We start from the raw sequence: 14,165 nt of genomic DNA, 5'->3' as shown, positions 1-14,165 counted from the left end.
AACCAATGGTTGCTGGGGATGTAGGGGGAGGTGGGAAACTGTTGCAAAATAAGATAGATAAATTCACTCAAATAATTGTGTAACTGCTCATCTGGCAACTTCTTTTAGAAATTCTAATTGTATAAGCACAGAGTTACTAATTAATGGTTGGTATCTGCAATTAGTACAGAACTTGATGAAGTCTAAATAACTACTTTTCCAGGGACCATCATTGTCTGGTTATCACTGTCCAGTTACATCTCGTAGGTTACGCTACAGGGAAAGGTATGACTAAATGATAGTGACAGTTTGCACTACTGCTGGCAAGTAGCCACTCCTAATAAGATGGAGATGGAGACGTCCAAAGTAGCAACATTACACCAGTGACAAGACTAGATTGCAAAATCTTGGTCTACAGCTCTGGTCAGAATTTCCTAACCTGAAGTTCATAGGAAGGCTATGGTTGGGTTCTTGGGTTAACTGTAACTGAAACTGCTTTCAAAATTTTGTTTTTTTGGGGGGACCGGCCCGGTGGCGCAAGCGGTTAAGTGTGTGCGCTCCACTGCGGCAGCCCAGGGTTCGCGGGTTCGAATCCTGGGCGCGCACAGATGCACCGCTTGTCAAGCCATGCTGTGGCGGCGTCCCATATAAAGTGGAGGAAGATGGGCACAGATGTTAGCCTAGGGCCAGTCTTCCTCAGCAAAAAAAGAGGAGGATTGGCAGATGTTAGCTCAGGGCTGATCTTCCTCAAAAAATAAAAATTTTGTTTTTATGTGCATGTATTTAGGGAGAGAATCTATAGCATTCCTGAGAGTTTTTTTTTTTTTTAAAGATTTTATTTATTTATTTTTTCCCCCAAAGCCCCAGTAGATAGTCGTATGTCATAGCTGCACATCCTTCTAGTTGCTGTATGTGGGACTCAGCCTCAGGATGGACGGAGAAGTGGTGCCTCGGTGCGCGCCCGGGATCCGAACCCGGGCCGCCAGCATCGGAGCGCGCACACTCAACCACCAAGCCACGGGGCCGGCCCTGAGAGTTTTTAATTATACTAACTTAATCCTTATAATCAATATGAGAGGTAGGTACTAATATTATTCTCATTTTTACAGATTGAGGAAATTGAAGCTTATGGGAGATAAAAACTTGACCAAAGGTCACAAAGCAAGTGGTAGAGCACTAATTTCAAAAATGTCTTTAAAACACACATATACATATGTACATATACAATGCAATAATAGCTAGTCAGGGACTGTTTTAACTATAAAAGAAGGTTTTTTACATTAGTGTGTATAGACTAGAAACCAAATTCTGGGCAAAACATGCAACTTTATTTAGTAACATGTAAATAATAGTTGTAAATGATTTTAACAATTTAAATCATTTTGAAATAACATATAAAAACACATATAGCTTTTAATGTGTGTCAAGTGCTATTTTACACATGTGACATATATTACCCTCATTTACTCCTGACAACAGTCCTATGAGGTACATACTATCATTATCTCCATTTTATATATAAGGAAACAGAGAAACAGAAAGGTTATTTTAATCTGCCCAAGGTCACATAGCTAGTAAGTTGCAAAGGCAAGATTCTGGCTCCCAAGGCTGTGCTCTTTACCATGCTAAAATATTGCTTCTCCAAACATTTAATATATGAAAAATTTAAACTATGGTCACTTTAAAGGAAAAAAAGAGAAGGCCAAATAAGAATCTAACTGGGAAGAGTCTATCAAGATAAGGTACTTCATTTATTCTATTTTAGCACATATGAACCAAGAGCAATGAGAAGAGAGACCTAGCAATTACATTTGCATGATACTTCCACATACATAACTTCATCGGATTTTCACAGCCACGCATACAGGAATGGCAAGTACTATTTGTTCCGCATCTTAAAGATGAGTTAACTGATGCTCTGAGAGGTTAATCTCACGTGCTCACCATTACTTGAACTTTCCTACCTCCAAGATTTCCTCTGAGGAGTGTTCCCTCTATCGGAATATCTTTCCTTCTCTGTCTAGTAAAAATTCAACTAAACTTTCAAGGCCCGGATCAGATATGACTACTTAGATATACCTTTCCTGGCACTTCTAGGTAGAATTAACCCTTCTTTCCTCTGTTCTCCCTTAACATGGTTCATACCATCCTGACAGCATAGCCATCATCCTCTTTGTCATCAGCTGTGTCTATGTCTAGTTCCCTGGGTAGACACTAGGCTCCATGATGGCAAGGGTTACATGTAGGAGAAAGAATTCCTAGGATTCCGCTGCTGAATTAGTAAAACGATGAAGCAGAACACTAGCAGTTTGGCTAAGAGGAACATGGATTCATGCTGACATGCTGCTGTCATCTTTAAGAATTTGTCCTCAAGGCTAGCAGCATTACCCCCAAACCCTTCTAGAGATGTTCCCTGCATAGTCCTTGGGAAGCATCTGGGTATACAGCCACCTGAGACAGTGACTCCTCTTCTATGCTACTAATTCCTCAAATATATTGTTTTATTAAGTATATGCTTCTTGTTTCTTTCAAGTATATCAAGAGGCCTCAAGAGGACGATGAAAACATTTACACCTCCAAGTTGGAGCAAAGTGGGTTTCAATATTTTATAGTACCTCTGGAAAAGGAAAGAAAGGAGGTAAGTGAAATGATAAAGGATGGATGGTGAGTTTTGACAAACTCAAAACCAGTCTAAATCAAGAATTAAATAGTTGGACTACTTTATTAAATGTGTAGCTTCTATAACTCTTGGCTAATTTAACTCTTAACTTTTTTAACCCTTAAGACTTTATCCTTGCATTGAGTACATAAACCTCTTAGCCAAATTCATTTAAAAGATCCATTGTGTGCCTTAAACTTACTTAATGATAAAAACAAAAATTAAGGACTTAAAGCAAATCAAAAAAATGAGGATGATGAAGGCCTTTATTGCCATGAAATATGTCATTCTAGAAACCTTTCACTCTTCTCTAGTTTTTCAAGTCTATGAAAGCATTCTTCTTAGAATGCCATGAATTTAAGCAATGTTATTTTGTAAACATCTAATGGTTTGCAGTCGCAGAAGTCAGTATCTTTTTAAAGTCTGAATATTTATCCAAATAGTATAAGGCACTGGCATCTCTTCATATTAACAGGCTAAGGGGAAGACCGTTTAAAATAAATCCATTAAAGAATTTTTAAAATACTACACAGTAACAGCTGCTTGATTTTTTTATTGTCGTTTGTAAACAATTTACTGTCATAACACTAAGAACTCAACAAAGCTGGCTAACTGGAGTGTTTTGACAGAGGGTGAAATAATTAAACTGATGTAGAAAACAGTTTTCATTCAAATCAAATTCTCAGTGGTTGATTTTTTTAATGTGTACAATTTGGCTGCTTTAAAAATGAATTTGAGAACAGTCAATCTTTAATATTTAAACCTAAATCAAGTGGTAATAACTATCCCTGATTCAAGATTAACCTCAATTCAGCCAGCAGTTCTGTGAGCCCTTATTATACTGAGCACTCCTGGATCCCTCCCATTATAAACCCTACATTTGAAAAGTTCCACATAATTAATTCATTTTCTAGATTTTTCATCAAGGACATTCAACAGCCAATAAAAAATAACCAGTATGTCTACAATGCACTGATACCCTTTCTGTCAAAAGCAAAGACACCTGACATTTTAGTTACTCTCTGTGTCAGAGAGTATGCAGGAAGAGAAATGCAGGCTTTCTATTAGGTGGTGGAGTTTTTTATTTTTTGCTTTTTCAATATGAAAAATAACTTACAGACTACCACTGAACCTCTGTGGCAACTTAATGATCCAGGATCTCAGCTAGATTATGAAGGTCAGTTTTTTTCATCTTCCTCTATGAAACAGTTCACCTACAGACTCACCTACCATTATTACAGGCAAACAAGAGGAGGATGTTTACTTGTTTGACTTAATTCTCACTGAAGGTTCCACCCCTAGACATACAACAGTAAGTTTTGTGGTGGACAAGGGAGGAGGCAGTATGATCAGTGAGCTTTGCAATCATCAAGTCCGGTATTCAAATTCTGGATTGTAACCTTGGCTACTGGCTATATAACTTTGGGCAAATTACTTCATTTCTCTAAGACTCAGTTTTCTCATGAGGTAAAAGTGGGTTTTGAGAATTTAATGAGGTAAAAATATACACATCCCAGCACATAGTAGGGTCCTCAGTATACGTTAATTTCTTTCTTACTCTCACCCTTTAATAATTAAGATACTACTATAAAATGGAGTATTTGCATTTCAGAATTAAAAAATAATACCATTCAAAGCCATTTTCTCAGACATCCATTTGAGTCTGCTTGTATAAATAACTTCAGTCTCACCATCCTGAAGTTCATTAGCTCTCTGATGTACACAAATCGATTTCATAATCTAAATACTCTCAACTTGAAACCTGGAAAAGAATGTGAGAGCCTCCATCAGTGGTGGTCTCACTGCTCACTGGTTCCTGGAACGTGGGTGCAGGCTGAAGAAGGGCTGCCAGGGCCAGGACCCAGCCTTCAGGGGACTCCAAAGAACATTCAACGCTGTCGGTGAGTTTGGGATTTGAAAAAACCACCGACCGTTGACTGTACCTTGGGGTCCTTACAGACAACACTACATTCCTAAAGCAAAGGAGTAGGCTGTACCTTCACATGTCACATGAGGTCACCAGAACCACCTCTGCTGCCTGTCCCCAAAAGGTAGTCCAGTGAATTTTTTAAAAGCTCCCCTCTATTGCCCACTGTTCCTCGCTTTTTGTTGTGTTTTTGACAAATAAGTGCTTTGTTTCAACAAGATAAAGAGAACTCCAAGATAATACCTAATGTACTTAAATGTCTCCTAGAACCATGCCATTCTGGTGAGAAATAGGCTGTAGCAAGGAGAGATTTATTAAAAACATATATTTGGTTTTAGAGAGAAATCTAATGAGGTATTTTACATCCATTTCTCCCACATTCCCTCAAAACTTTTAATTAGGGGTAAGAAAAGGATCTTCCTCTTTTTGCTTGAGGAAGATGCACCCTGAGCTAACATCTGTGCCAGTCTTCCTCTACTTTGTACGTGGATTGCCGCCACAGCATGGCTGCCGACGAGTGGTGTAGGTCCGCGCCCAGGAAGTGAACCCAGGCTGCCAAAGCAGAGCGCACTGAACTTAACCACTAGGCCACGGGGCTGACCAGGAGAGGATTTAATAAGCAAAAATACCACAAAACTGTCCAGTGTCTGCATAGCTCTGATCACATTTCATCTCCAATTATAGTTAATGTGGTTAAGTTCTGAGAGCCCTGTTAGAATATGAGCTATTTGAAAGCAGTTATTCCCTCACTATTTCCATCCACACTTACGCTTATTTAAATGTTTGTTAAATTCAAGTAAAGAGTGAGATCTGGAATCAGACATATCTGGGATCAATGCTGGCTCAACTCCCTAACTAGATGTGTGACCCTGGGCAAGTGTCTGAGTCTCAGTTTTCTCATGTATAAAATGGGGAATAATAAGAATATCTACACCTCATGGAGTTTTGGGATTCAATGACATAATGCATAAGGTGCTTTGTACCATTCCCAGCACACAGCAAGTAAATGTTCAATATGTCAGCTATTATTATTATATTTAACCCAAAACATAACCTGTGCTAATTTACCTTCAAAAGCATTTGTACTTCTTGGTTCACAACAGAGAGGAAGAACCAGGGTCTTCAACTCTTGTTTACAGCTACCAGTATATAAGCATTGCCTGAGTGGTCACAGAGCTACCTGTCAGCTTCTCCAGCAGCTCCCTCCCTTCTCTGAACTACAGTTTCTCCATCTCTAAGAACCTCCCAGCTCTAGTGTCAATGCTATTTAAAATTATGTGGGCTCTCAACTGTTGGTTACTAAGAGAGATGCCAGACACAAACCTCAAAGAACCAGTGTGGAAAAAGAAGAGTAGGAGTTGGGGAGGGCCAAGATAACTCCACCAAATGGAAACACTGATGGCTGCACTCAACATTCATTGCTGTCGGTGGGTTTGAGTCTGAATCAACTCACTGATCAATGAATGCAAACTGCGGACCAAACAACCTAAGGGAAGCAAAAACATATGCAGAGTAACCTGAGCGCATCAGCTACTGTGCTGGGTGGGAGCTGATGCTGTCTCCAACATGCTGGCTAAAGCCTCTCTTGCTCTCTTTGACTCTATTATAGAATAAGTTTTCTAAATTCCTAGTACTTTTGTTTGTTTTTTAAAAGATGTCCTACAGTTAAGGAAATGATATTTTATAGAAGGATTAAACTATATACCTTGACATCATACGATATTAAAAAACCGATGCTTTCATAATTTTTTAAATTAAAAAGAATCACATGCTTTTAATTTAAAATTTAAATATAAAAATATAGAAAGTAAAAATTGAAAATCCTTTCCTCATCATCTGTAATCCATTTCCTCAATGGAAATCACCTATAAATATAATAGGTGATTTATTATTATAGGTGATATATATAATAGGTGATATATTATTAAACTTGTTTAATAACTTGTTATAAATAATCAACACAATATACTTGTTTATTTATATTACCTAATATTTATTATTAAAATAATATCATAAACCAAATATTTTATATCCTTGGAGACCTTTATCCAAGCACATACAAACAGATACATATCTACAATTTTGTGGTTTTCTGGAGGACAGCTTAAACAAAAATGAACTCATTTTATACTTACTGCTGTACAATCTGTTTTTTCACTCAGCTATACATTATAGATAGCCTTCCATAACAATATGGTTATATCGTACTCGTTTTGTTAAATAACTATATAGTATGCCTTAGCATGAATGCCCTGGTGATTATTATTCAAATGTACTTACACATTCTCTTTTGACCAAACTATGGGGCCCACTCATTCTGACCTTTGTAAACCGTGCCCCTCAAATAAGAAAAAAGCCCAAGTGAGATAGGAGATGCACATTATTTTTCTTAACAAAATTTAAAATGTGGTATCAATTCTCTGAATCCTATAACATGAGATGAGATGAGCCACTAAATCATTTATGATAATGACAGGAAAACAAGGCCCAGGTCATGAATAATTTATCATACACTTAAGTCTGAGGTAGAGAAACAGATTCTCATTGCAAAAGTCAAGTTAAATAAGGCAGTAGGAGAAGAGTCTTGTCAACTTAGCCTTACAAAATTTTGTTCTCAGGGATAGGAAGGAAGGAAGAAGTCCAAGTGTAGTGAGACAAGAGCTAAAAGGAGAAATCAAAGCCAAGAGAAAAACACAAAAAAATGACAATTCAGGAAAATTATGGGGTTCAGGCCAGGGTTCCCCAAACCTGGTTGTGCACCAGAATCTGGAGTTACTTTTATTTATTTATTTATTTATTTATTTATTTTTTTAAGATTTTATTTATTCATTTTTTTCCCCCCAAAGCCCCAGTAGATAGTTGTATGTCATAGGTTCACATCCCTCTAGTTGCTGTACGTGGGACTCGGCCTCGGGCTGGACGGAGAAGTGGTGCCTTGGGGCGTGCCCGGGATCCGAACCCGGGCCGCCAGCATCAGAGCGCGCGCACTTAACCGCCAAGCCACGGAGCCGGCCCTAGAGTTACTTTTAAAAATGCAGACTCCTGAGTTCTACCCTAAACCAGAGGTAGGGCCCTGGAATCTGTATTTTATTGTAAGACGTTCACCTGGTGATTCTGAGCCACTAAAGGCTGATCCAGGCAAAGCCAAGCCCACCAACCTAACACAGGCTTCCAACCACACACTTCACCTCACCCACTTCTCAACCTCTGCCCAAACTTTCCTGCCACTGTCTGACACTGCCACAGCTCTTCTGAGTACAGACAGGCAGAGCTACGCTCATGTTGCTACTGAGTCTCTCTCTTCAGGGTACATAAAACTTTGCATCATGTTGTGGCAGCCAAACACACATCAAACTGTGTCCGATGTTTTGTAGACACAGAGGCATTTGAGTTTATGCTCTCTCAAAAACTAAAACCCCCCTAAAGAATCTAATGAATGAACAAGATTAAATTCAGATGACTGTTCACCCCAGAAGTCTATATAGAAATCAAAAAGTTTTCTTTCTTTCATGCTGGTGGACACACAGAAGGTAATTCACATGTTGCTGTTTTTCAGGATGCCATGCCTTTATTTTCAAACACCAATTATTTCCAAATTTTCTGAAAACTTTAGAAAAGAATGTCTGACATGTTCTTTGGAAAATGTACACCTGAATAAGCATGCCATTTATTTACACAGGGAATCAGTAGTCTTTAAATACGCCAATGAAAAAATTACATATTTTAGCCACCAAAATCCTATGCAGTTTCTCTTGGATAAAACTAAGCACTACAGGAAGGGAGACAATTATGTGAGCTTAAGGGTGTTTTCTGCAGATGCGACTGCAAGAGAGAAAATAAGTGGCATGTATAGGGGACAAGAGCAGAATAGTTCAGAGATTGTGTTAGGGAGTCATGAGCAGCAGCACTGGGAAGGTAAAAGAACAAATTACAGAAGGCGTTGTGAGCCAGGCAGAAAAATTTAGAATTAGTGCAACAGGGAGCCACTTCAAGTGCTGAACTCCAACAGACGATAATGAAAGCAAGACTTTGGGAAGATTCACCAAGCAGACAAAATGGGAGGAAGGGAAGAGAGATTTTAAAGAGAGAGAGAGAGAAATCTGTGGCACAAATGAGCTGAGCTAAAACTGAGGCAGCAGAATGGAAAGCATATCTCAAAAAGGCTTTTGTTTTTGGTTGTTTTCTGTTTTTCAAAATAGGAATTTTTTTTTAGCACTATGTAGTCACTGAAAAATTCATACAAAAGAGAGAAAACTAAAGTCCACCAGTTGGCCCCCTCCCATCATTCCGTTCAGTGTATATCCTCCCAGATAGTTCAGAGATATTTAAAATACATGTATTTATATCTAGAGAAAATATCTTAATTATACATAATGTTCTGTAATCTTTTTTCACTTAAAATATTGTGGTCATCTTTTCAGGTCCATAGACCAGATCCACCTTCCAAGGAACTAGCTCAAAAAGAAAAGATAGCAAGGAGTAAAGAATGGTGCCAAATTCTCTTGACTAGATTAGGAGCCAGGAGCGCACTAAGAAATGAGCAATTTCAAATTGGAAGAAAGAGGAGTACATTTTTTGACCAGAGGATGCACATTTGTGATTTACAAGCATGGAGCTGAGAGTGAATGAGCTAAGTTCAGAAAGAAAAAGATAGGTAACAAATAGTTATTGGGCACCCACCATGTACCTGGACTACAACAGAAGTCAGGAGACGTGGAGGAAACAAAAAGTATCTAGTGAAAATGGCAGACCATATTCTAATGAACAAATAATTCCAAGCGGGAAAAGTTCTATAAAAGAGAAAAACAAGGTACTATGGGAGAAAATAACAGAAGAGACCAATCCAGTCTTATGGGTAAGAAAGGTTTGGGAAGTGACGTTTAAGTGAAGACTTGAAGGGTAAATGTAATTACCTGGGTGATACAGGTGGGGTAAGCATTCCAAGCAGAGGGAACACATGGCATGTGTACAAGCCAAAGGGGCATAGTGCTTTCACAAAACTGAAAGTGTGGCTAAAGCACATAGAAGATGGAGAAGAGGTCATCAGATAAGGCCAGAGAAGAAGGTAGGAATAAAAAAATTATTGATAGTCTTGGAAAGAATAATTTTGGAGTGAAAGTCATAGATGAAAATAGATTTCTACGGGCCGGCCCCGTGGCTTAGCGGTTAAGTGCCTGCGCTCCGCTGCTGGCGGCCCGGGTTCAGATCCTGGGCACGCACCAACGCACCGCTTCTCCGGACATGCTGAGGCTGCATCCCACATACAGCAACTAGAAGGATGTGCAACTATGACATACAACTATCTACTGGGGCTTTGGGGGGAAAAATAAATAAATAAAAATCTTAAAAAAAGAAAATAGATTTCTAGAAAGGTAGTGGTGAAGAGCTTGGGCTAAATGAGGGTAAAAATTCCAGCTCCATTATTTATCAACTAAGTGAACCTGGACAAGTTACCCATGCACATGTGCCAACGTACTAGCTGTTAGGAAGTAAAAAGCAGACTGGAAGTTCAAACAGCCTGGAAGAAAAAATGGTAACAGCTGAAATCTCTAAGTTGTAAAATTAAAGGTGATTTTTATGTTTATTATTTATAACTCAGATCTATGACTTCCAGGTGTTTAGCAATAAGCATGAACTATTTCAACAACTAAGAAAAACTATTTTTAAATGTTTTTTTTTTAAAAGCAAAGATTTCTTTTAGATGCAAGATTTACCTATGTTTGGCTGAAAAGCAGATGGAAGAATCCACAGTGGAAAAGGAAGACAGATGATTTTTATCAAAAAACGGGACCCCTAGAAAGCACAGCTGCAGGGATAGTAAAACTAACAGGCTCCAGGTCCATGGTGAAAGTGGTCACTCTGGAGGGCAGACACATCATCAGCCTCAGGGAATGAAAATGATGAAAGAAATTCCAGCCTACTCTTGTTCTCTCAGGCTGTATCTCAATCAGAGTCAACTGGCTTGTGATCCCCTATCTTGGGAAGGGGCCTGGCATGGAGTAGACTCAATAAATGTTTGTCAAATGAATTTCCTTATGATTTCTGGCACAATTATGTTTCCATCTGTGCCATGAATTACAGTTCTAAGCCAGGTATAATTTAAAAGCTACCAAGTATCTGACAGACCTACCTTGATTACACTTGCTATAGAACCTTTGAGCTTACACCGTAGCCCAACTTCCCCTCCTATTCTTCAGACTAAATCTACTGAAAATGCATACAATCAATCAAAATCACATGCCCCTTTCTCTCCTCTTCCCAGTAAATTATTTGAGGCAAAACAGCATAGAAGAAATGGTTTGGGATATGGAGTCAGAAAACCTGAATTTCAGTCCAGCTCTGCAATGGTTATGTGGCCTTGGACAAGTGAATCACCCTGTAAGCTTTACTTCTCTGTAAAAGGGGGACTAAGGATACCTCTCCTATCTCCCAGGATTGGTGTGAGGCCTCAGCAATAACACAGTGAAAAGTGCACTATAAACAGCACACAGCAGTACAGCTCAAAGCATCCTGGTCTTTGATGGTACCATTCCATAGGTTCTCCATTTTCAGTAGACAAGATTCTTTCACTCCCTAAACTCTCACCTACTTGTCAACCAGTAGCACATGTTTGCAAGATGTCTAGCTGGGCTTAACCTATAACCTGGAGCTGAAAGAAGGCAATTTTCTGTATATACATGTCATCAGCCTAGATGGTCCATCAGAGCCACACTCCAAACAGTTGAGTCAGTCCTCTCAAACAAGGAGAAAGTTCTTTCCAATGGACTCGTTAGTGGGGCAGGGCACAGGGTAAGGCTTTGGGAGCAGGGAGGGTATATGCTTCCAAGGCAAAGACTAATGAGAGACATCAGAAATCATCAATAGGGCATCAACTGACTGATAAACCATTTTATCCAAAAGTCTCCTTCTTTACCTCCTTCCAACCAATCTTAGCTACTTTTTTTTATTTTTGCATCTTTATTTAGGCATAATTTATATACCATAAAATTAATCGTTGTAAGTGTACAATTCAATGACTTTTATTCACTCATTAACAGAGTTGTGCAACTATTACTGCAAGCCAATTTTAGAAGACTTCATCGCCCCAAAAACTTCCCTTGAAACTGTTTCTAATCAATCTCCACTCCTACCCTTAGCCCCCAACAACCACTGATCTGCTTTCTGTCTCTATAAATTCACCTTTTCTGGACATTTCATATAAATGGAATCAAACAACATGTAGTCTTTTGAGTTTGGCTTTTCACTTAGCATAATGTTTTTGAAGTTTATCCATGTTGTAAGTAGCATGTATCAGTAGTTCATTCTTTTTTATTGCTGAATAGCATTCCATTATATGGATATTCTACATTTTGTTTATCCATTCCCCGGCTGATGGACATTTGGCTATTACAAATAACGCTGCTATGAATATTCACAAATAAGTCTTTGTGTGGACATAAGTTTTTATTTCTCTTGGGTAGATACCTAGGAGTGGAAATGCTGCATCATATATATATTTACATTTAACTTTTTATTAAACTGTCAAACTGATTTCCAAAGTGACTGTACCATTCTACATTCTCATAGCAGTGCACAAGGTTTCCAGTCTCCCTACATGCTCACCAACACTTTTTAGAACATTTTTACAGTCTTTTTGACTCTAGCCATTCCAGAAGGTGTGCAGTGGATATTCATTGTGATTTTAATTTGCATTTCCCTAATAACTAATGATGTTGAGCACCTTTTCATGTGATGAAATGTCTATGCAAGCCTTTTGCCTCATGTTTTAAATTTTTATTTTTATTGTGGTAAAATATACTTAACACAAAATTTACCATTTTAACCATTTTTAAGTGTACAATTCAGTGGCATTAAATTCATAATGTTGTGCGACCATCACCACTACGTTTCCAGAACTTTTTCATAATTGTAAACAAAAACTCTGTACCCATTAAATAATAACTATGCATTCCCCACCTCCCCTAGCAACCTCTATTATACTGTCTCCATGAATTTGCCTATTCTAGGTATTTTATACCAGTGGAACTATACAATATTTTTAAAAATTGAGTTGTCTTCTTATTGAGTTGTAAGAGTTCTTTATATATTTTGGATACTCCTTTATCAGATATCAGATATGCAAATATTTTCTCTCAATCTGTAGATTGTCTTTTCATTTTCTTAGTTATGTCTTGTGAACTACAAAAGTTTTACATTTTAATGAGGCTGATTTATCAAATTTTTCTTTTATGGCTTGTGCATCGGTGTCATGTTTAGGAAGTTGCTGCCTAACACAAGGTCAACAAGATATTCTTCGAGACATTTTGTAGTTTTAGATTTAGGCGTATGATCCATTTTGAGTTAATTTTTGTGTCTTGTGTAAATTATGGGTCTGAGTTCATTTTTTTGCACGCAGATACTCAATTTTCCCAGCATTGTTTGTTGAAAAAAACTATCCTTTCCCCCACTGAATTGTCTTGGCATCTTTATCAAAAATCAGTTGACCACACATGTATGGATATTGTTCAGAACTCTAAATCCAGTTCTAGTACCTATCCTTTCACCAATATCACACTGTCTTGATTATTGTGACTTTACAGTAATTTCCAAAACTTTGTAATGTAAGTCTTCCAACTTTGTTCTTTTTCAAAATTCTACTGGCTATTTTAGGTCCACTGCATTTCTACATAAATTACAGGATTAAATTTCTCCAAAAAAGTCTGCAAGTTTTTTTTTTTGTACAGATTGCATGAAATCAATACATCAATTTCAGGAGAACTGTCATCTTAACAATATTTAGATTTTTAATCCATGAACATAGAACATTTCTTCATTTATTTAGGTCTTTCTAAACTTCTCTCAGCAACATTTTATAGTTTTTAGTGCACAAATCTTGTACTTCTTTTGTTAAATTTATTCATAAGTATTTTATTCTTTTGATGCAATCATGAATGGAATTGTTTCCTAACTCAGTTTTTGGGTTGTTGCTAATATATAAAAGTACAATTGACTTCTGTATATTTATCTGTTACCCTGTGACCTTTCTAAACTCAATTAGTTCTGTTTTTGTTTTTTTGTGAATTACTTAGCATTATATACAGGATTACATCACCTATGAATAAAGAAAGTTTTAATCCTTTCCTAAATCAGAAATATTTAATTTCCAAATATCTAAACTGATGCCTTTCCCCTGCTTATTGCACTAGCTAGAATCTACAGTGAATGTTGAAAAGAAGTAGTAAAAGTGGACATTCTTACCTGCCTGTTCCCAATCTTAGGGTAAAACTATTCATATTTCACTGTTAAGTATTATATTAGCTTTAGGCTTTTCATAGACTAAGTTGTGGAAGTTGCCTTCTATTCTAAGGTTGTTGAGAGATTTTATCACGAATGCCCATTTTCTGTGTCTACTAAAATGATCACGTAGGGTTTTTTTTTAACCTTTATCTTATTAATATGGTATATTACAAAGGTTATGACCTATGGGCCAACTATTTTTGTAAATAAACTTTTACTGGAACTGAGTCACGCCCATTTATTTACACATTGCCTAAGACTGTTTTTGCAGTACAACAGCAGAGTTAAGTAGTTCCAACAGAAACTGTATGGTTCGAAAGCCTA

General features: G+C 37.6%; 1 protein-coding gene across 6 annotated transcripts in view; it reads right to left on the bottom strand.

The window, feature by feature from the left end:
* The window catches only part of NR6A1 (nuclear receptor subfamily 6 group A member 1), a 217,502-nt gene that overhangs the window by 144,695 nt on the left and 58,642 nt on the right, over positions 1 to 14,165 (bottom strand). The window lies entirely within an intron of this gene.

Source organism: Ceratotherium simum, chromosome 29, assembly GCF_057802395.1.
Source record: "Ceratotherium simum simum isolate JZ-2026a chromosome 29, ASM5780239v1, whole genome shotgun sequence".
Taxonomy (NCBI): Eukaryota; Metazoa; Chordata; class Mammalia; order Perissodactyla; family Rhinocerotidae; genus Ceratotherium; species Ceratotherium simum.
Note: the sequence above shows the minus strand (reverse complement) of the source record. Positions and strands in the feature narration are given on the sequence as shown.